Here is a 22193-nt window from a genome sequence, read left to right on the forward strand (position 1 = left end):
CCCCCCCCCCGCCCCCAGCCTCCAGCACATAGGCTGGCTCCTGTTTGGGGCTTCTTCCCTGATTGTCATCTGAAGGTGGGGGTGGGGATGGGGTGTGTCTCGCTCCTCTAAGCCGCCAGGAATCTAGGAAGGACATGGTTAGGTGATTTTTGTTCGTGCTGTCCATCTGGTCCTCCGCTGACTTTGATCGTGCATTGAGCATATACTGTGCACCAGGGCCTGGGAACTTTGTTGAGCAGCTTTGTGGTAGGAGGAGCAGACAGCTTCCTGGAGGAGGGGCTTGAGCTGGGGGGGCTGGGGGGGAAGCAGTGGCCAGGCAGCCAAGAATGCGGCTGGGTCAGTGTTCTTCCTTTCTATTCAGAAGGTCATCTGCCTGGGGACTTGCTGGGAAACTGTGAACAGGTCCTTGACTCCTGGAAACTGGAGTGTGGGGGATAGGCTATGTATCAAGCAAGTGGCCAGATAAATGAAATAATATAATTGTGGCTGTGATAAGGAAGAGCTGAGGAAACTTGAAGGAGTGTAGGAGGTGTCTGGGCATGAAGCTAGGGGAAGATGTGCCATGCAGAGAGAGGTGTGTATGTGCAAAGGCCCTGAGATGGGAGGAGTGTATAATTGTTGTGGAAAATCAAAGGGGAGAGCTATGAGATAGGATGATCCAACGGGGCCTGTGATCAATAGGGCTGTTCCTTGTAAGGGCCCCTAGAAGCCTGGAGGAGAATCTTGGCCTCCCATTTTTTACATAGGGAGCTGATGGGTATCCCTGTAGGAACAGATTAGGCTGAAGGCCAAGGCCCAGAGCTAATGGAATAGATGTGTTACCTGGACTCCCGTATTCTGTGGGAGTCCTGATCAGGTCTGAGGAAGAAGAGATGTATGAGGCTAGGGTTTGAAGGTATAGTAGGAGTTCAACCCAGAAAGCCAGAAGCACTGAGAGCCCAGGGATCAGGAAGTGCAGTGCGGGGTTGGGATGGCGGTAAGGGGAAACTTGGGAGGGAGCTGGAGAGCAGGGATGGTCAGCCAGGAAACTGGAGATCACTCTTGTGCATCTGATAGGCCTGAGTTCAAGTTCTGACTGCTGCCCATCCCGTGTGCTGTGTGTCTTTGGGTCCTTCATTGTCTCTTTCTGAGACTTGGTTTCTTCATCACTGAAAGACCAAGCAAGCATCTCTCCCTTTCCAGAGAAGGCTCTGTGCCTGGGATTAATTAAGGTACAGAAAATGGGACCTGTTTGCTGTATGTGGCATTGGGAAGTCTGTTATCTCCGGCCTCAGCCTTGCCATCTGTGCGGCCGTGGCCTCAAGTGGGAGTTGACACGGGTCTGAAGGTCTCAGTTTGGGGAGGGCTTGCTAGAAGAGGATGCTCATAGTAAAGGACACCAGTGTGCTGGGTGACTGTGAGCCCTGGCATCTCTGTGCCAGAAAGCGGAGCTGGGGAGTGTGCACAGGAGATGGTCTGGCTTTTTGGATGTAAACCCTAAGACCTAATGAGAGAAGGCCAACTTGCCTAGGGCTTTCCAGGTGTCAGCCAGGGATGGGTTGTAGGGTTCTGAATTCCACATTTATAATCTGGTGCTCCTGGAGTCTTAGAGCCCTACAGAGGCCCCGCGTGGAGGCCCCACTGTGAACCACAGCCTCAGTCTGAAGTCCTCCTGCCCCTCTGTGGCCCAACAGACTTCACAGCATCTCAGGCCTCCTGTGCACTCTTCATCTCCCTGGGGAAGACCTTTCTGGCTCTCTAGGGAGAAGCCCCATCACCTTTGAGAAGCCTCGGTTTCTGCATCTATAAAGTACAACAGTGACTTGTGGCTCCCTGGATGTCCCAAGAGAATGGACATGGAGTACTTAACACATCAGGACTTAATACATGTGGTCAGGGCAGGGCCGAGGTCTTGCCTTCTCTAGCAGTTAGTTCTTGTCCTGTGCCACAAGGGTGAAACTATAAAATGGACTTGCAGCCGACAGGGCCAAGGAGATCCCACTCTTAGGGATATCTGTTGTTCAAGTCTGGAGTCAAGTCACAACCTCTTTCGTATGGTAATCCTAATAGCTTAATCAATTGACATTCATTGTACAATATATAGTTTCTCTTCTCTGGCTCAGACAAGAAGTCCTGACTCCAATTTCATAAGCTGAAGTGCTCTGTTGAGCCACATTCTGAGGTCCAGTGTTGGCTTCATGGGAAACAGTGCTGTGATAGATTCATAATGTCTGCTCTGGACAGAAGCTTAGCAAGCATTGTCTGTGTGCTATGAGTTTGTCATTCCTGATCTGTCCAGACCTTCTCTCTTCCCTGTGTGTGTCTGTGGGTGGGGTAGGGGCTTGGAGGTGGAAATGAAGGAGAAAGACCCAGGGCAAGTTAGCCAAGCTAGGAAGAAAATGCTAATGTCTTTCTGATGTAGGACTGTCCCCGCCAAGTCAGCCTGCCTGTGAGCGTAGCACTGCCAGCTGGCTTGATGAGAGGGCTAGGCAATCAGGGAGGGTCCCAGAGCAGGGAGCCAGAGCACTATGTTTCCATTCCTAGCTATGGGATTTTGGGCAAGTGACTTCCCCCTAGGGCTACTCAGAGTTCTAGAAAGGAGAAGCTGGAAGTGAGCAGAAATTGAAAGATTGTGGTTTGTTTCTTCCTGTTCTGGTCCTCAGAGTCCCCATGGAGCTTGTCTCTTCTTGAGAACCTAAGACAGGGTCCTGCCTGGGGTTGGGTGAGGCAGGGGATGTCCAGGATGGGTGGAGGGTGTTTGCCAGCTATTGGTGGTGGTAGACACGGGTCTTTAGGCATCCTTGGGCTGCTGGACCGTGCAGCCAGCACAACTGAATCGGACACTGGGGGACTGGACACAGGGTTGGAGAAGCATCAGGAAGCATGGGAACCCTGCTGGGGCCTGATAGCTTCCCTCAGGCCACGCTGTCCAACTTGTGGCCTCCGCTTGAGTTTATCTGATGTCAGTATCCACACGTTCTGTTCTCCAGAGCTGGACCACAGCAGAGTGACCCACTGTATCTGTTTCTTGTCCTGGAGTGGGTAGAACTTCTATTCCTGTTATGTGGAAGATGAGCAGGTGCTCCAAGAAGCTAAGGTGGCAGTAGCCGTCTAGCTAGTGAGATCTGGACATCTGCAGTCTTGGGGACTGGTGTCTGGTTCCTGCTGAGTGTCCCCACTTTGGCTGGTATCTTTCTTAGGCAGAGTATGGGTTCCCCTGACTTCTCGGGTTTGTAATTGTGGCTGGTGGGTATTGAATGATCCAGTTGCATTATCTCCTGGTAGCAGTAAGGCCTACGAAGGCAATTGGCTCTGGGTTTGAATTCTGACATAGCAACCCTTTTGTTGAATCTGATGGTGGGGAAGATGACTGCTCTGTGCCTCAGTTTCCCCAATCTGTGTAGCTCTAGCATATCTCTGAGAAGGTGGCCTGATTATCAGGCAGGCTAGTCTATGTCCAGTGCTTGGGCACAGGGTGTTTTCATGCTGAGAGGGAAGGTGATTCTGTGGTGAGCCAGAAAGGCAAATTGATCTGGGCACCCTCTGGGCTGGCACCAGCCACCTTGGTCTGTGGTTGTCTTGGCTTGTGCATCCAGGAAGGATTGCATTGATTGCGGCCTGCCAGCTCCATCTAGCTACTCTGAGACCGGCTCCCACACCTCCTTTTCCTTCCTAGAACCTGATTAATGTCCATCCCATGACCCACAGTGCCGCTAGACCCTCCTTACCCTGTGGGGTCCTCCCTATGAGGTATCTGCTATCTGGGCAGTGGGTGCTTTGCATCCTGGTCTGGGTATGGAGGCTCGTCTAGGGGTCGGGCCTCTGCATGTATCCTGGAGATGTCCCCAGTCCAGACAGAGTTCCTTCCTCAGGCCCAGCCTCTCTTCTCTGTTGTGTCTCTGTTGTGGGTTACCCCGCAGGCGCTCCGGGGCCACTGGTTGGTTTCCTGTCTGCTTTTGTCTGTACAGGTCCTTCATTCCTGTGAAGATCCCCCATTCTTTTATTGGGGGTGTGTCTGACACAAGGTCTTGCTGTAGAGCCTAGACTGAGCTGGAACTCATCTTGTGGCCCAGACTGGCAGGAGTGGTCTCTGACCTGTTTTCTGGGAACTGCGATTTCAGGATGCACCATCACAGCTGTCTAGGTACACCACTGTTGAGGAAGCCCTCCAGGAGCTAAAGGATCCCTGGCTCTCCCCTCCCCTTCTGCCTTACCCCTGTGCCTCCTCTGCCCTTTCTCTGTCATCCCTCAAGGCTCCATCTCTAGCAGACCCCGCCTCTAGGCTGGTTTTCTCTGCTTCTAAGGGAATGCGAGGTAATTACCACTCCCCAGGGTACAGCACTTTATAGTTTACCAAGTAGGTCTGTGTAGCTACCCCAGCAGGGCTGTGAGGGAGACAGAAGAGGAAGCTGGCCTCAAGTTGGGTGCCTGCTGGGTACTCTCCCTGCTTGGGCAGCTAGGACACCCCTAATTCTCCTGAGTCTTGAGTCTGTCTTCCCCTATGATGCCTAGATGGATCAGAGAGGTTAAGTGACTTGCCTGGAGTCACATAACACTGAAGGAGTGAAGCTCAGAGATTTCTTCTAAGGATTCAGTGAGAGGCAGGTCATGCCCACCTTCCCACCCGTCTGAAGAAACCCACTCAGATGGCTTGATGGTGTGGTAGGAGACAACATCTCTCTGAGGTGGCTCCTCCATCTGTCACCCTGGGCAGGGTGGGACTCCTGTACTGCCCAGGTGGCCCTGCTGTGCCCTTTGGACTTTGTTCTGAGCTGTACCTAGTCCCCAAGGGAGGCTGAGGCCAGCCCTGCTCCACCTGCCTCTCCTGGGCACCCAGGTAAATGGCTTCTCCCTCGTCCCCGTCAGGAGGCAGCTTTTCCCCTTGGACTGGCTCCCTGAATATCTTATGCCTGTAGGAAGTTTCCCCTCAGTGGTCAAGGTGGTAGGAAGGGGATTGTCCAGGCAGAGGATGGTGTGATCGAAGGGTTGCTCGTGGGGCAGCCTGGGACCCACAGGGGGCTTGTGGGTAGAATGGATTCTCACTGCAGGATTTGCCTCCTTCACCCTACCCCCACCCCTCCAGGTGTTCCCAAGGCCCGGAACCAGATGAGCCACTGTTCTATTTGGGGACAAATTCTGCTGTTCCCATTTCAATCCTGTGCCCTAGTTTTAGAAGCAACGTGGGTTTGGTTACCAGTTGGCCATTTGCAGGCAGCTCCCCCCACCCACTCTGCTCACACCTTAGATCCATGGGCATCATAGGTCAGCATAGGCCTTGGCTACCTATGCCTGGGCCTCTGTCCCGGGCTCCTTTGGATGTCCATGATTAGCAACTGATAGTGTCTGAGCCAGTGATAGGATGCACATACCTGGTGGGGTTGGGGCAGGGCACCGGAGGCTGCTGCAGGGCTCTGAGGGGAGATGTACTTTGGAGGACAGCATAATGTGATCAGTCTTGAGGGCACTGGAAGCCATGTTCTGGAACCAGTTACTGACCCTGTTTGCTCTGCTGTGAGCTGGGTGCCACTAGAATGATGGCAGCCTAACAACGCCAAGGAGGCTTCTGGGAAGGAAGGTCACCTAGGTCTTAAAGGATGAGCAAAGAGATCCTGAGAAAGAGAAGGGCAAGGGCAAGCTAGACAGAGAGAACCAGGAAGTAAAGTGTGTGTGTGTGTGTGTGTGTGTGTGTGTAGCCTGTAGCGCGTGTGTGCACTCGCGCGCATGCTGTCTCTCTCACACACACGCACGCACGCACGCACGCACGCACGCACGCACGCACACACATGCATGCATAGCCTGGGGCTGTGGAGCTTTGGGTCATGTATACATGCTGAGAAGAAGCCTGGCTCATCCTGCGCTTTCAGAATGTGGTGGGCGCAGGGCAGACATAGGTGATGGAGAACAGAGAAGGATGAAGTGGAGCTGGGGCTTAAGACAGGGGTCAAAGCTCCTGACTGGGCAGAGGACAGAGGCCGTCATTCTGAGGAGCCTCCTCAGGGCCTTGTGATGCAGCCTTATGAGCCCTGGGAGCTGGGGTTGGACCTAGTGTCCTCTGTGGCCACCCCAAGCATACGCTGTTTACATACAGCCTTATGGGGTGGGAGGCCCCTGGGAAGATCTGTGGGCCATGCCCGGCTCAGCCTGTGTGGCCTTGCTGCAGTAGCCCAGGGAGCCCTGCTGAGTGGCTGTGTCTGGGAATATCGAGAACCCGAGTGGGGGGGGGGGCAAGGAGGGTTGTCACAGTTCCTTCTTACTGCCTCTCTTGGTAAAACTGCCCCACAGGAAATGGTGGGTACCCCAGGCACCTAAAGTGGACTCTGGTCCAGGTCCCAGCCTCCTTCCTTTTGGGTGAGCCCCCCAGGGCACGTTCCACCCTCTCTTCCGCTCCTGGTGGTCTGAGAGCTATCTACTGTGGGACCCACCAGGCCTGGCTTTGAAGCTTCACAGAGATTCCAGCTGGGAGGGCTTGGATTCTTGCCTTCCTGAACCTCAGTTTCTCACCTCACAGAAATGAGGCTGTCCTCTGGAGGGCTGTGCCCAGTGTTGTACAGTCCTGGGAGATCCTGGCTCAGAGCCACTGCCTTGCTGGGCTGCCAAGGGGCAGCTTCCGGGCGCCCTGAGCTCTTAGCTCCAAGGACAAAGCCCCTTTGTGGGGAGACAGATGGAGCCTGGGAGCCCCCTCCCTGGGGAACTGGGCTGTGTGTTCCTCCTCTGCACTCGATCCCTTGGGAGAAGGAACTTTCTGAGGTCCAGGGTGGGAACCCAGTGTGTCGCACCGCCTAGATGCTCTGGCTGCACAACCTCTCTTTCCCCATCCCTGGCAAATCCGGAGCCTACTGTGGGTTCCCTGCGCATCCAGCATCCATCCTTCCATTCACCCATCCTTGTTTCCATTTGTCCGTCTTCTTTCCAACCTTTACCCAGGGACACCTTCCCCTTACTGGGCCTGTGCTCTTTGGTTACACCATCTGCTCTGTTCTGAAGGTATTCATAACTGTCCCAGCTGTGCACGGGGAGTGTTAATACAACATTTACCACGAGAGTCAGTTGTGAGTGAATAGAAGTGGCCCTGTACTCATCCAGAGACTGCTGCTGTCAGAGTGAAGGTTCAGGCTAGGAAAGAGGAGTGGGAGCCCTCTGGCAGCGTTGAGGGGTCCTTGAGTCCCCTGGAAAGGGGTCCCTGAGACTGGACGAGAGGGGAGTTGGCTGGGGTGCGGCCATTGAAACGCCTATTGGAGCAGGTGGCATGCGTCTTGAAGATGCAAGGAAACTGAGGGAGTCATGGAGAAATGGAATGGGGGGGTGGAGCAAACTCTGGGGAGAGAATGGCCTGTGCTAGGGCTCTGAGGCAGGAGCAGCATGTGCGAGAGGGTCCCGAGGCAGGAGAATGCCGTTACCAGGGAGGGGGGTGCTATTGACTTGTGCACTAGAGGGAAATGAGGGGAAGGTGAGGGCTGGTGTGGTCCCCAGTAGGGACTCGGGGCCTTTCATTTAGGGGTAAGACCCATGAGGAGTTCACAGGCTGAAGGGTTCAACTCAGCCTCTCTGCTCCAGAATGGTGGTGCATGGGAGAAGGGGGGCAGAACTTCAGGGAGTTGAGGGAGTGTTTGGAGCTGGGACTGACAAGGTTTAGAACCAGGCTTCTGAGGATAGGAAACCAAGGCTGAGCATGGCTTCTCCATGGCCAGGATCACCATAGTAGGGCGGAGCTAGGTTTAGGCTCTCAAGGCCTAGGCGACCTATGGCTTTATGCAGACCCTGGCCCCCAAATCCCAGACAGCAATATTAAAGTATACCCATTGCTGTCTTGGGAAATGGAGTCTGCTCAGTATGCCTCTGGGCTTGAGAAAGCCTGCTGTGGGAGCTGAGCCTACGTTTCCTCCTCTCTTAAGTCTCTCCTTCCTAGCCCTGCAGGAGAGCCTTCTCATGGCAGGTGTGTGAGGGCCTGCTCAACTACAGCTTGGCTGGAGCAGGCCTGGGGCGTTCAGATACCTCAGCCCCTTGGGGTGGAAGGTTCCTGCAATCAGAGCTAAAGCCTCTCTCCACATGGGGAAACAGCCCAGCCGGGCACCACAGTTTGCAGAAGGCCTCCTATCCTGGCCGAACAGGTCAGCTCTGTGAGCCGGGTCACTTACTGCCTAGGCCTGCCCCTCCCCTCCCCCTGCTCAGGCTCCCTCCGCTCAGTTCCTGGTTTTGACCTCTCTGCACAGGCAGGGGTTTACAGCCTCTTGACATTGTAACACAATGTGGTTCTATGTGGTTCATGCTCCGGGGGAGTCTTTTGAGTTCTAAAAACAAAACAAAACAAAACAAAACAAAACAGGTGTGTATATGTAATCTTGTTGAAAGTAAGTTACAACTTTGTGTGAGGTAGCGGCCTGGCTGGCCTGGGGCTCTGCAGCCTGAAGCCTGCAGGGTGGACACTTTGGATGTCTAGGTTTAGGAAGGGATCATGTTCTCCTTGGCGCAGATCAGGAGCTGAGGTCTGCAGTGAGCAACAGGACCAGTCTGTCTGTCCTAGGTTTGTGGTTAGCCCCATTTTTCACTTGCTTAGCTTGTATCTTCCCTCCACTTTCAGGGCCAGCTGGAGCCTGCAGGCTCTCCCCAGTGGCACTGGCAGAGCCGGTTTGAGGCTTTTCAGCCCCCAGCATGCTTGTACTGAGAATGCAGGACCAGGCATGTTCTGACAGCCCTTGGATCCGCTCCCCCACTCCCGCCTCACTCCTTACTCACTTGGCAAACGCCCTCCCCCCACCTCCCACCCAGCTCCTGGCCCAGGCCTGTGCTGGGTGGAGCTTGACTGGAGCTGCTTTATGTTTTACATTGCCAGAGTAAGTTGGGTGGTCAGAGCCTCTGCTGGGACTTTATGCAGGGAGAGCTTGGGCAGGGCTTACCCTTTGGGGATGGATAGACTTGTGGCCTAGGCTACCTCTTCTTCTTGGGGAGGCTCTAGGTGGGCCCAGCCACCTACCTAACCACCCACCACCTGACCACCTACCTGTCTGTCCACTCATCTACCTTGCTATCTGTCCATCTGTCCATCCATCCGTCCATCCATCCGTCCATCTACTTACCTAATCACCCACCTGCCTAGTCCTCAGTGGGGCCCATCCATATACACATCTACCCATTCACCTACCTGTCTATCTTTTACCCACCTATCTCCCTGTTCGTTCTCCTATCTGTCCATGTATCCATCTGTCATCATCCATCATCATCTATGCATCCATCCACCCGTGTACACTGGGCACTTTTATGTGCTGGACAACATTCTGGAGGCTGGAGACACATCAGAGAACCAGCCAGATGCATTCCCTGCCTTTGTAGTGTTTGCTGACTGGCAGGGCGGACAGAAAACCAGCAAACAAGGGATCAGTGGGCACCGTCTGTTAGAGGGAGTCAATTGCTGTGGACCCTACATAAAATGGGGAGGGGATTCCCCACACTAGCTGGGAAATGGATGGGCTGCTACTGTACTGGCAGCGGGGAAAGGGCTCACACTGAAAGACTGGCTTGCACTGGGAGTGGGGTGGGCTTATAACTCTCAGGGATAGAACCTAGGGAGGGGAACATCAATGCAGAGGCCCTGAGACTGGGCGGGGGGATGGGGAAGGCAGGGGGGGATGTTTGGAGTGTTGGAGCAACAGCAAGAGGCTGGGAAATGGAGTGGGAGGAAGAACTTAGAGGAAGAAGAAGACCTGAGGGGCAGAGCTGGGTGCCCAGGGTGGGCTGTAGACATGCTGACGAGGAGCAGATGGCTCTCTGTTGGGAGTACTTGGGTACTCGGGCATAGTTCACAATGTATTGTGGCCATCTTCTTTCTGTATGGAGAAGCCATAGCAGACCCTCTGACCCCTCCCCGTCCCTTGCTCTCCCTCGCATCATGCTAAAGTAGATCTCCAGTGTTCCACGTTCAATGTACATGTTTCTGTATAGCTGCAAATTTATAATCTACCCAAAGCCCATCGTTCCTTCCTGCCAGCTGCCTCCTCTCTCGCCTGGTGTAGTTTGCTAGTAAGGATGTTAGCTCCTAAGACCAGCCTGCCAATGGTCATGCTGAGCTCAGGGTCTAGCGCTTAGTAGGTGGCCAGCACACAGTAGCTGCTGCTCTGATGGACACAGAGCTTGCCTTCTGGGCTTTGGGACTTATTCCTGGGGCTCCACAGATAGGAACTTACTTCCTTCTCATGGCCATTCTTCAAAGTAGGCTGTTCGTATCCTGATTATATAGGGGAGGGGATGGGTATAGAGGGAGAGAAACTTCCAGGGTAAGGAAGGACTGGAGCTGGGTTTTGAACCTAGGTGGTTCAATTCTTTCTTTCTTTTTTCTCTTTTCTTTCCTTTTTTTTTTTTTTTTTTTTTTTTTTTTTTTTTTTTTTTTTTCTTTTTTTTTTTTTTTTTTTTGGTTTTTCAAGACTGGGTTTCTCTGTATAGCCCTGGCTGTCCTGGAACTCACTCTATAGACCAGGTTGGCCTCGAACTCAGAAACCCACCTGCCTCTGCCTCCAAGTGCCGGGATTAAAGGCATGCGCCACCCCTTTTTCCTGGGTGTGGATAGGTGAGGTTGGGAACTGACCATGAGTAGCCCCTGAGGAGGGAACAGCCTGTGTGGAGGCTGGAGGATCATTAGGAGTGAAGCAGTGGCGGGGTGCTGGGGGTGAGGGAGTGGAGGTAGCTGGAGCAGGCAGCAGGCTCCCAGCAGGCAGGAGGGTTAAGTCTGACCACTGCCCCTTATTCATATTCAATATTGTCCTTAGTTCATAGAGAGAGAAGGGGTGGGGGAGGAGTGTAGGACTCTTCATGCACTTGGGCTTGGCCACTTGGCGTTCCTGCCCACCCATGTCCCCAAGGGAGATGCCACCTGGGTGTGGGCGGGGAGGAGGGGGCACCATGTTCCCAGAGTCGAGAAGCAACTAGCGCTGTTGGCAGGGAACAGCGGGCACCGTGGGCAGGGGCCGGCTGGCAGCCCCTCTCAGGGCCCATCCGCCTGCACCTAGAGAAGAGGGGGCCTCCCAGCTGACCTTGTAGAGGTGGGAGTAAGATTAGAACTTATTACTTCAGTGTCCCACCAAGGTCATTCCCTCACCCTGATCATGTCAGAGACTTTGTGCCCAGACACTGGCTGCGGCCCAGATGAAATGTGGCCTGTCTAGGGTCACACAGTGACAGTAATTCCCTGAACTCACTAATGAACCACCTTGGCGTCTCCTGGGCCTTGTGCTCCAGCTGTACTTCCTCTCTGCCCTTCTGCCTGCCCTCCCTGCCTCCTGGGACAGTGTGGGAAAGAAGGAAGTCTCCTGCACCCCGTCTTCAGATGTAAAACTGTGAGGTTGCAGGCTGCCGAGACCGCTGGGGTGGTGGGAACCACAGGAGGGCCTGTCCCTGCCCCATCCTCCCATCTCACCCAGGAGTTTGCAATGGGGCTGTCCATGTGCTGGTTCCAGGAAAGACCTGCCCAGCCACAGGCTCTTTTCTGAGAGCCTTTGCAGCCCCCAGGGGCAGCCTGTTGGCTGGAAAAGCTGGGGGGTTGTCACAGAAATCACCAGCTGTCGCTGGATCTTAGACTCGTCTGCTTCTTCTGTAAAATGGGCTGAAGAATGAATGACACAGAGGCCTGATAGGGTGGCACAGGCCTTTAATTCCAGTACTTGGGAGGGAGGCAAAGGCAGGTGCATTTCTGAGTTCAAGGTCAGCCTGGTCTACTTACTGAATTCTAGGCTAGCTAGTGCTATGTAGCATGACTCTTATCTCTAGAAAACTCATAAAATGAGCTGGTATGGGTGCTCAGCTAACAGGCCCAAGCACCGTGTAAACAGAATTTGGGAGATAAAGGTAAGAAGAGCTCAGAACTTCAAGGTCATCCTCAGCTACGTAGTAAGTTTGAGGGCAGCCTGGGCTACGGAGTCTCTGTGGGGGTACTCAGTAGATGCTAAGTCTCAGTCATCGCTGCTGTTGTGCGTATTTTCTTAGCCCTTCACCCTTTCCACATTGCTAAGCCATTTGTGAAAGGCTGCCCAGGTAAGCAGGGTGTTCCCTCGGTCACACTAAAGACAGCCAGGGCGCAGGTGCCTGTTGACCGGGAGCTTCCCCCAGAGTGATACTGTAGAGGAGGCTACCCTCCTGTGATGGGTGTGGGGTAATGCCCTCCTATGGCCTTTGACCTGCCCACAGGTGGGCACTACTGGGGTCTGTCCGAATGTCAGCTGGGGTCCCGTCCTTGAGCCCCACTGGCGTCCATGCTTTCTCCCGCTGGCTAGGAGGCTGGTAGGAGGCTGTGGCGGCTTGGCTCCTGGGGCTTGACGTGTGTACTTGACTTTCTGTCTAGTCATTGTTCCTCTTTGGAAAAATGAACTTAAGACTCTCCTTGAGGTCATCTGGGACCACTGACCTTGGGGGAAAGGCTTGAAGATGGCTGAGACCTCCAAGAGTGGCCCAGGCTCTGACTTAGCTTCTTTGTCAGACATGGCTGTCTGTCTGTCCCTGCGGCCAGGGCCTGGGAGAGCTGGGGAGCTGGTAGTGGGGGTCAGAGGAAGACGCCTGACCCCTGGAAAGACACTAGGATACCCCAAACCATGAGGTTCTCCCAGCTCACCTGTTTGCCCCCCCCCCCCCCCCCCCCACGCTGCGAAGTCTACCTGCCGCTTCCTACTCATTCATTCCTCCATGGCAGACACTTCTGCTTCCCCAGTGCTCGGTGGTGCTGCTGGTGTTCCTGGCGGTGCTGAGAATGGGCATGGTGGGCAAGGCAGACACAGGCCCTGCTGGCGCCTTCATGATGAGGTGGACCCAGGGTGGGAGGCTATGGATCCTGGACAATCCATGCTTGCTTCCTAAGGCTGTCTCTTAGTTGCCCTTTTGTACCCCAGTTTTCCCATCTACACAAAGGCACAGGTCACACAGAGATGGGGTGGAGCATCCTGGGCTCATGCATGGTGTATCATTTAGCATGGTGCCTGTCCCGGGGAGTCACTCTCCTCTGAGAGCCCCCAAGTTAGACAGCTTCTGGAGTTTGTTCTCTGGGTAGGGGAGAAGAGGGAGGGTCGAGAGTGCTGTGTGATCTGTGGGGCTGGGTGAACTGCTGCTGGTCACACCACACACTCTGTGGTTCTCCCTTTGTGTGTACAGCTGGTATGTAGTAGCTTTTCAGGCCAGTGACCTTTCAGGGATGGGTGATCCAAAGACTTCCTTTGGCAGAGACCCTATCCCTACTGTGGGGACCTTGTTGCCCTGTGTCGGGCTTCCTCTGTGGGAAGCCTGCCTGGTCTCTGCTGCTGGAGCACACACAGCACACTCACTCTCAGGCTCTGGGTGACTGCAGCAGTCACCTGGTGTCCATAGTAACATTTATCACTGGCAGAGAATGTGGCTTACCACAGCCACGTGGGGAAGTCACCGACAAACATCCTTCTGCAGGAGGGCAGAATCTGGAGGCCAGGAGTGCTGAGTGTCCTGGGTGGCCGTGACAGACTGAGCCAGGATCTGAGCAAAGGTAGGCAATCTGGGTGTATTTTCAAACTCATGTAGGCTGGTCTGAATTAACTGTACCCTAGGCTAACCTTCAACTGGCTGGGTAGCTCTCAGATCACTATGTAGCCCAGGCTGGCCTTGAACTTATGACATAACTCTGCAGTTGTAATTTGGGTAGTGTTAACAGAGTGCCTTTTGGAGAAGTAGCAGGCATGTGTGCTTCCCTCTCCGGCTCACCTCTCTCCTACCAGGCTGGAGATGATACTGGATTTGAGGCTAAATTATAGAAGTATCAATTTGCTAATCTGTCAGGTGAACATTGATTTCCAGGATGGCTTTAAAAAATGTCACCATGAGGAGATAAATTCCCATGGGGTTAATCCATTTGAAGTTCTTGTCAGAGTTGATTGGCTCCATTCACTTAGCATAATATTTTCAAGACCCACTTAGTTGGGGCATCCTTTAGCCAGCTGTGTCAAGACTTCTTCTTGTCAAATAATATTTCATTGTGTGGCTATGCCCTATGTCTGTTTCTGTCCTCTGGGTCTCTCTATGGGGGATGTAGGGGTGCATACCCCCATGAGTACACGTGGAGGCTGGAGGCTGACATCTTCCTCAGTCACTTGTGTTTTGAGGTAGTGTCACTCACTGAACCTGTACCTCAATCTCTCAGCTAGGCTAGGTCAGGAAGTCTCCAGAATCTGCCTGTCGTGGCTTCCATTGCTGGAGTCACAGGCCAGTGCTGCCGTGCCTGGCTTATGAGGTGCTGGACATCTGAACTCAGCTCCTCATGCTTGCACAACAGGCACTTTTTCTATACTACCATCTCCTCAGCCCATGTATGCGTGTGTGTGTGTGTGTGTATGTATATGTCTTGTATATGTATAGTATAGGTATATATTAACACATTAAAATGTTTCTGAGGCCTAGTGAAATGGCTCTGCAGGTAAAGATGCTTGCCATTGAGGCTCACACTCAGGTTGTGAGCTAAACAGATGGCTCAGCAGTTATGAGCACTTGCTGCTCTTCCAGAGGACCTGGGATCAATTCCCTGTGTTCACGTGGTGGTAACTCTAATTTCAAGAGATCCACTGCTTCTTTTTGGCACTCCTTGGGCGTGTGCTACACAGACATACATATAAGACAAAATGCTCACATAAAATAAATCTCAAAAAATGAAATGTAATGAAAATATTTTTAAATTGACATAGAAATTGTGTGTGTTTATAGATAACGTGATTGATTGGCTGGTTGATTGATTGACTCTGTGCTGAGATGCAAACTTCCCTCACTCCTGCTAGGCAATCGTTGTACCTCCCTAAGCCACAGCTGTAGCCCTTGGGCGTTTCATAATGGTCAAACCCAAGTGAGCCTGTCTCTTCAAACTGTTTCTCTGTGTTCTCACATTCAGAATAAGTTCTTGCAGCTTTTTTGTTGTTGTTGTTTGTTTGTTTGTTTTGTTTTGTTTTTCAAGACAGGATTTCTCTGTGTAGCCCTGGCTATCCTGGAACTCGCTCTGTAGACCAGGCTGGCCTTGAACTCAGAAATCTGCCTGCCTCTGCCTCCCAAGTGCTGGGATTAAAGGTGTGTGCCACCACTGCCTGGCTTGTTCTTGCAGCTTTTTTTTGTTTGTTTGTTTGTTTGTTTGTTTTTGTTTTCGAGACAGGGTTTCTCTGTGTAGCCCTGGCTGTCCTGGAACTCACTCTGTAGATCAGGCTGGCCTTGAACTCAGAAATCCACCTGCCTCTGCCTCCCAAATGCTGGGACTAAAGGCGTGTGCCACCACTACCCGGCTCTTGCAGCTTTTTGAAGTATGCAGTATATTGTTATCTATTGGCACCCAACTGTTTAGTTGCAGGCACACAGGGACCTCTTCGACTTATCCAGCTCAAACATCCTGCACATTGGTCAGTCTGTCCTCATCCTCTCTTTTCTCTTTCTTCCTCAGTCTCTGGTAAGTACTGTTCTATCTTGGCTTCTATGATAGCAACATTTAAAAAAAAATGTATGTGTGTATGTATGTATATATATATGTGGGTGTTTTGCCTACAGTTATATATACACACAAGAAGAAGGCATAGGATCCCTTAGGACTACAGTAATAGACTTGTGAGCTGCCATGTGGGTGCTGGGAATTGAACCCAGAACCTCTGAAAGAGCAGCCAGTTCTTGTTAGTGCTGAGCCATTTCTCCAGTCCATGATGTCAACGTTTTTAAAAATGCTTATTTTGTTTTAAACGTGTGTATATGTGTGTATGTGCATGTGGGTGCACATACCTGAGGTGGCCTGAAGAGGGTGCCATTCCTCTGGAGGTGGAGCTGCAGATGGTTGTGAGCTGCCATATGGATGCTAGGAACTGCACTCTGTAAGAGCAGCAAATACTCTTAACTGCTGAGCTGTCTTTCCAGCTTCTATGATAGCAATTTTTTAAGGCTCCATGTGTGAGTGACATCAGGTTGGATTTGTATTTTGTTGCCTGCATATTCCACTCTTCGCATGCCCTCCATGTTAGTTCAAATGACAGCTTCCCCCTTTCTTTCTTTACTGGGTGCCAGACACTTGGGCTCTTTCTGGCTATTATGAATAGTGCTGTGGTGAATGTGGGAGTTACCATGTCCCTTTAATGTACTCATTTTATTTTGAAATCATGTGTGCATGCGTGCATTTCTTTTTTTGGAGTTTGAGAGGTAAACAGCAGGGCAGGCAGGCTGAAGACCTCGGGTGCCAGGAGGAGGGAGATGGAAAGGAATAAGGGAAACTCATGCTTCCTGATAGGAGGTCCGGAATCCAGGTGGGCTCTGTGATGGACATCCGCCAGCCAGCTGCATGGGCTTGGGAATGAAGTGAGGATCCCCACAGTGCCTGAGTGCCAGGCCAAGGGAGGCGGAAGAGGAGAGAGACAGACTTTCCGAGTGGAACTCAGGCAGTGGGTGAGCACAGCTGTGGGCTCTAAACTTGGAGTTATTCCTGTGGTTGTACCTGGCATGTGTACAATGCTCATCTGTTGGTGGACATTGGACTGTTTCATTGTGGGGCCACGGTGGATGCTGCCCTGTGTGATGTGGGCCGTGGGTTTCTGTGTGGTTGTATCTTAGTTTCTGCCGACGTGTGCCTGGGAGTGGACTTCCTGGGTGGCATGGTAAGTCCCCATTGAACCTTTGAATGGAAGGCCAGACTGTTTCGCTTGATGCCACACAATAATAGAAGAAGGTGCCCCGTGTTCTTGACCGTGCTTGGCACTGGCTGCCTTTCCAATGACAGATGTTCTGAGGGCGGGACACAGCATCTCATGTGACTGACTTGCTTTTTCTCGGGGGGGGGGGGGGGGGGGGGGGGGGGTCTTGGCGATGAGCTTCTGTCCATGTCAGCTGCAGGTTGGTTCTGGAGGTTGTAAAGCTGCCTGTTGGCGTCCTTTGCCCATTTTAAAATTGGGTTTGTCTGTTGTCCAACTATACCCATAAGCCCTCACGCATGGCAAGCCAGTGCACTGCGTGGTGTGCATGAGTATAGATTCCCTTCCAGGCCAGTAGAGGTTGTCAGGTTCCTTGGAACTGGATGTATTGGTAGATGTGAGCTGCCTGATATGGGGACTGAATCCTGGTCCTCCGCAATGATAGCAAGTGCTCTTAACCACTGAGCCATCTCTCTAGCCTTAGACATTTTTTTAAACATCGGTGTGTGTGTGTGCGTGTTGTGTGTGCGTGTGTGTATACGTGTGTGTATGAGAGAGAGTGAGAGTGTGTGTGTTGTGTGTGTGTATGTATGTGTGTATCTGTATACGTGTGTGTGTGTGTGTGTGTAAGAGAGAGATAGTGAGTGTGTGTATGTAAGAGAGAGAGAGAGAGAGAGAGAGAGAGAGAGAGAGAGAGAGAGAGAGTGTGTGTGTGGTGTACAGATGTCATGGCACAGAGGACAGCTTTTGAGAGTTGTTTTATCCCTTCTACCATGTGGGTCCTGGGGATTGAACTCATTTTTAGACTTGGCAGCAAACTTTTACCCATCTAAGCCCATCTTGATGGTCTAGGTTTCCTTATATGATCTAGATATAAATCCCTTGTTACATGATTTTGAAATATTTTCTTCTGTGTTTTTCGTTTTGTTTTGTTTTGGTTTTTGGACAGCGGTTATCTGAGTCTAGTTTCCTGTTGTGTGACAAAACACTCTGACAAGAGCAGCTTAAGGGAGAAAGAGTTCTGGCTCGTATTTCAAGAGCACACTACATCATGACAGGGAAGCTAAGGTGGCAGGAGCTTGACCCAGCTGATAACATTGAGTCCACAGTCAGGAAGCAGAGAGTGTGAACAAAGGCCCAGCCTCCAGTCTCCACTTAAACAGTCCAGGATCCTAGCCAGGGAAAGATGCCACCCACAGTGGGCGTGTCTCCCACTTCAAATAAAACAATCAAAATTATCCCCCCCAGCCTTTCCCTTAGGCCTGTCTTCCAAGGAAGTCTAGATTCTATCTAGTTAACAATTAACACTAACCGTAATGTGCTTTACTGTGTAAGCCCAGGCCTAGCCTCCAATTCATGATCCTTTTACCTCAGCTTCCCACATGCTGGGATTCCAATCCTGCTCTTCTCTGCTTTCTTTTTTTTTCTTTCTTTTTTTTTTAAGACTTATTTATTTTATGTGTATGAGTACACTGTAGCTATACAGATGGCCCTGAGCTATCATGAGCTATCATGTGTGTGGCTACTGGGAACTGAACTCAGGACCTCTCTGTCCCCCTTGCTCTGGTGTAATTCACTGTAGCTGTCTTCAGACTCAACAGAAGAGGGCGTCATTACAGGTGGTTGTGAGCCACCATATGGTTGCTGGGATCCGAACTCAGGACCTTTGGAAGAGCAGTCAGTGCTCTTACCCCCTGGGCCATCTCGCCAGCCCTCTTCTCTGCTTTCTTAAGGGCGTCCCCCTGGAAGAACACCAGGATTCTAAGTTTGGATAAGTAGGAGTTCCTTTCCCTTCTGTCGCTGGGGTCCTGAGTGCCCCGCATGAGAAATTATTATGCCCAAGGTCAGGAAGCTTTTACCTATATTCCCTTTTGGGTCTCTGTTTCTTTGAGACAGGGGCTCTTGTAGCCTAGGCTAGCCTCAGGCTTGTTTCGTAGCAGAGGCTGATATCCCTGGATTAATGTGTGTTCCACCATGCCTGACTTTCCTCATGTAAACTTTTCGTTTTGCCTCTTCGGTTCAGGCTTGTGGTCTGTTTCAAGCCATTTTTGTGTTTTGTTGGAAGAAGCTGTCAAATGTTCTTCTACCACTTGTGGCTGCTCAGTTGTCCCAGTAGCCTTGGTTAAAGGCTGCTGTCACTACTGAGTTGTCTTGGTGCCCTGGTAATGTGATCTGACTTTTAGAGAGTATTTGTTTTCTAAAACTTATTTATTATTATTAATTGTGTGTGTGCGTGTGCGCGCGTGCATCAGTGCACACACACACACACACACACATCATGGTGCACTTGTGGAGTTCAGAGAACAGCTCTGTGGAGTCAGTCTCCCTCTCTTCTGTGTGCTCTGGAGACTAAACTCAGCTCATCTGGCTTGTGAAACAATCACTTTATCCGCTGGGCCATCGTGTCAGCCCTGAAGCTGTTCCGTAGCGCTGCAAAGCTGTGCGTGTCGCAGTCCACACTGTTGTAGTGACCTCAGGTTGGAGACGTGCGACTTCTCAGTCTGGTGTTTTCCATTTCAGGATGGTTTTGACAATTCTGGGTGTCTTGACTTTCCGAATGTATCTTAAAGTCAGGCTGTGAGGATTCGTGGAGAGGTCAGCTGGGACTCCCCAGCTGGTCGGGCAGGGCTGTGTCTCTCTAGAAGATCAGGTGGATGTATTGCTCTTTTGTGTGTGCATGTGTGCTGTGTACACATGCCTGTATGAGTATGTGTGTTTGGGGGTGACCCAGAGGCTCCTTAGCTGTCACTCCTGTCATTTTGAGACAGGTTCTCTCACTGACTTGAGGTGCTGCAAAACGGATCCCAGGGATCCGCTTGTCTCTGCTTCACGGAGCTGGGCTTACAGGTGGAGGGTGCTGGAGCTCAAACTCAGGTCTTCATGATTGTGTGGCAAGTGTTTTGCTACTGATGTTGCCCAGCCCAGCCTCGTCACCTGACCACCATTTGCTCTCATGACCTGTGAACGCGGGTGGCCTTCTTTAATTAGCTCTTTAATTTCTTACAGCCTTTGGGAACTTAGGCCTTGCCTGTCTTTTGTTAACCTTGTTCGAGATTCTTTGATGGTATGGGCTATTCTTACTTTCTTTTTTTTTAAGACAGGGTTTCTCTGTGTAGCCCTGGCTGTCCTGGAACTCACTCTGTAGACCAGGCTGGCCTCGAACTCAGAAATCCACCTGCCTCTGCCTCACAAGTGCTGGGATTAAAGGCGTGCGCCACCACCGCCCGGCTACTCTTACTTTCAGTTTTGGTTTCTTGGTTCCTGGTGTATAGACATGCATTTCTGTATTCTGTGAGGCTGGGGATGAAACTCAAGGCTGAATGCATATCTAATGAGCACTGTCCTGTTAAGCCACACTCCAAGCTCAACTGAAAAAGGTTTGTGTATTAGTCAGGTTCTCTCGAGTCAGAACTTACGGGATGTCTCTATGTATTAAGGAAACTTGTTGTGAGGACTGTAGTCTAACCCAACAGTGGGCAGCTGGGAATAGGAAGTCCAAGAATCCAGTAGAGGCTCGTTGTTTCAGCTGGTCTTCTGTAGAAGTAGGTTCCAACAGATGTGCTGGCAAGTAAGTGCAAGCGGGTGAAGAAGAGAGAATCTTCCTTTTTCCAATGTCCTTATGTAGGTCTCAGCAGAAGGTGTGGCCCAGATTAAAGGTGTGTGCCACCATGCCTGGATCTGGGACTTGCTTTGTTTCAGGCTGACCTTGAACTCAGAGATCTGCTTGCCTGAGTCTGCTGGGATTAAAGCCATGTGCGACCTTGCCCGGGCCTAAGCTTTTCATGGCCACTATGCCTCAAGATCTCCAAGTCACTATCCAGGTCAGAAACCTGTGTCTTCTAGCCTCACAATCTGGATCATAGGTGTGCCCACCATTTCTGGATTGTAGTTCATTCCAGATATAGTCTAGTTGACAACCAGGAATAGCCATTACAGTTTGTAAAATCTTTTATTTTGTATGTGCACATGTGTACATGTACCATGGCATGTAAGTGGAGGTCAGAGGACATCTTTTGGGAGTTGGTTCTCTCCTCCCATGATGTGGGTCCTGGGGATTGAACTCAGGATGTGAAGCTTGGCAGCGGGCACCTTCACCCACTGAGCCGCCCATCCCACGAGCTCTATTTTTACAGGTTGATCCTGTAATGTGCGACCGTCCTGGACTCACTAGTTCTGAGAGTTTTAGTAGACTCCTTAGCGTTTTCTTTCTCTGTGAGATCACATTGGTCCAGCCTGTAATCTCAAAATTTGAAAAATGGAGGCGGGAAAATCAGTTCCCAGCTAGTGTTAGAGTTCAAAACCATCCTGGGCTACTTGAGACTCTGTCTCAGAAGTAAACAAGCAAGCAAGCCAGCCAGCCATCTGAATGTAGTCAGCAAGCAGACTTAACTTGTCGCCTTTCCTCTTAGCCTGCAGGCTTTGCCTGTCACTTTCTTCCTCAGTGCCCTGACTGGAGCCCTAAGTACAGCTTCAAACAGAAGTGCTGCTGGGGAGGGACATCTGGGCTTTCCTGCCTGTCTGTCACCATTAGCACCACACGAGCTGTGGCTTTTCTAGATGCTCTGTGTCAGGTGAGGGAGTTCCCCACTTGCCCCCTCTGTCTCCCTCACGCCATCCTCTCCCTCCTCCTCTCCCACTTCCTTTTCCTGTCCCCCCATAACATTGCCCGTGATTGCCTGAACGCTCATGGTTTTCTGCCTGTCTTCTGAGTGCTGGAATCTCAGGTATGGCCCACTCCTTTTTTGTGTGTTTTGTGGTGAAACAGTGTGGGGTTACGTCACACTTTTTTTTCCTCGTGTGTTTAGATTACTGCACGTTGAGATCATCATGTGGTTTTGTTCTGTAGGGGGTGGGTATGTTAGTCACTGTTTTTTAAAAGGGAAGCTTGGCCTGGTGTTGGTTCATATGTGTCTGAGCCAGTTTGCCTGTTGTCTGTGGACAGTTTTTAACCTCTGGATTCTGAGACGTCAGTTGGTCATTTTCTTAGGGCAGTTCCAGGGACACTGGTTTCATGGAGTGAGTCGGAGCTGTGTCCTGATAGAGAGCTGGCCCTAACCCTCCCTAAGTCTCTGGCCCCATCCACCACTGAAGCCTCTCAGTCTTTTGGCTAATGTCAAGAGAATTCACCAGTGAGGCTATCTGGGCCTGGGCCTTTTTAAGGGAAGTTTTAAAATGACTAACTCAGGGCCTGGAGAGATGAATCAGTGGTTAGTAATGCTTGCTTCTCTTCCAGTGGAGCTGAATTTGGTTCACAGAACCCATTGTTGGCAGTCGTATGACCTCTAACTTTAGCGCCAGGTGATCTGACCTGACACTTTTTTTTTTGGCTTCCATGCACACATTGCAGACACAGACACACACAAATAGAAAAGTTTTACTGATTTAGGGCCAACAACGTGGCTCAGAGGATAAAGGTACTTTCTGCCAAGCTTGATGACCCGAGTTCAGTTCCTGGGACCGACGTGATAGAAGGAGAGATTTGAATCCCACAGGTTGTCTTCTGAGGGTGAACCTTAAGCCTGAGACTCTCTACACTTGTAATACATTTTCGTTTCTTTTTTTTTTTTTTTTTTT

At 51.4% G+C, this 22193-nt stretch overlaps 1 protein-coding gene across 11 annotated transcripts in view; it reads left to right on the top strand.

The window, feature by feature from the left end:
• Positions 1 to 22193, top strand: part of Src (SRC proto-oncogene, non-receptor tyrosine kinase) — a 50380-nt gene that overhangs the window by 2200 nt on the left and 25987 nt on the right. For 4 of the 11 annotated variants that reach the window (XM_031372554.1, XM_031372557.1, XM_031372558.1 and 1 more), the window contains exon 2: positions 13393 to 13468. The exons of the other annotated variants lie outside the window; for them this stretch is intronic. The gene's annotated coding sequence lies outside the window, so the exon portion shown is untranslated. The remainder of the gene's footprint in view (positions 1 to 13392; positions 13469 to 22193) is intronic. 11 annotated transcript variants of the gene reach the window in all.

This window comes from Mastomys coucha, unplaced genomic scaffold (genome assembly GCF_008632895.1).
Source record: "Mastomys coucha isolate ucsf_1 unplaced genomic scaffold, UCSF_Mcou_1 pScaffold15, whole genome shotgun sequence".
In the NCBI taxonomy this organism is placed as follows: domain Eukaryota; kingdom Metazoa; phylum Chordata; class Mammalia; order Rodentia; family Muridae; genus Mastomys; species Mastomys coucha.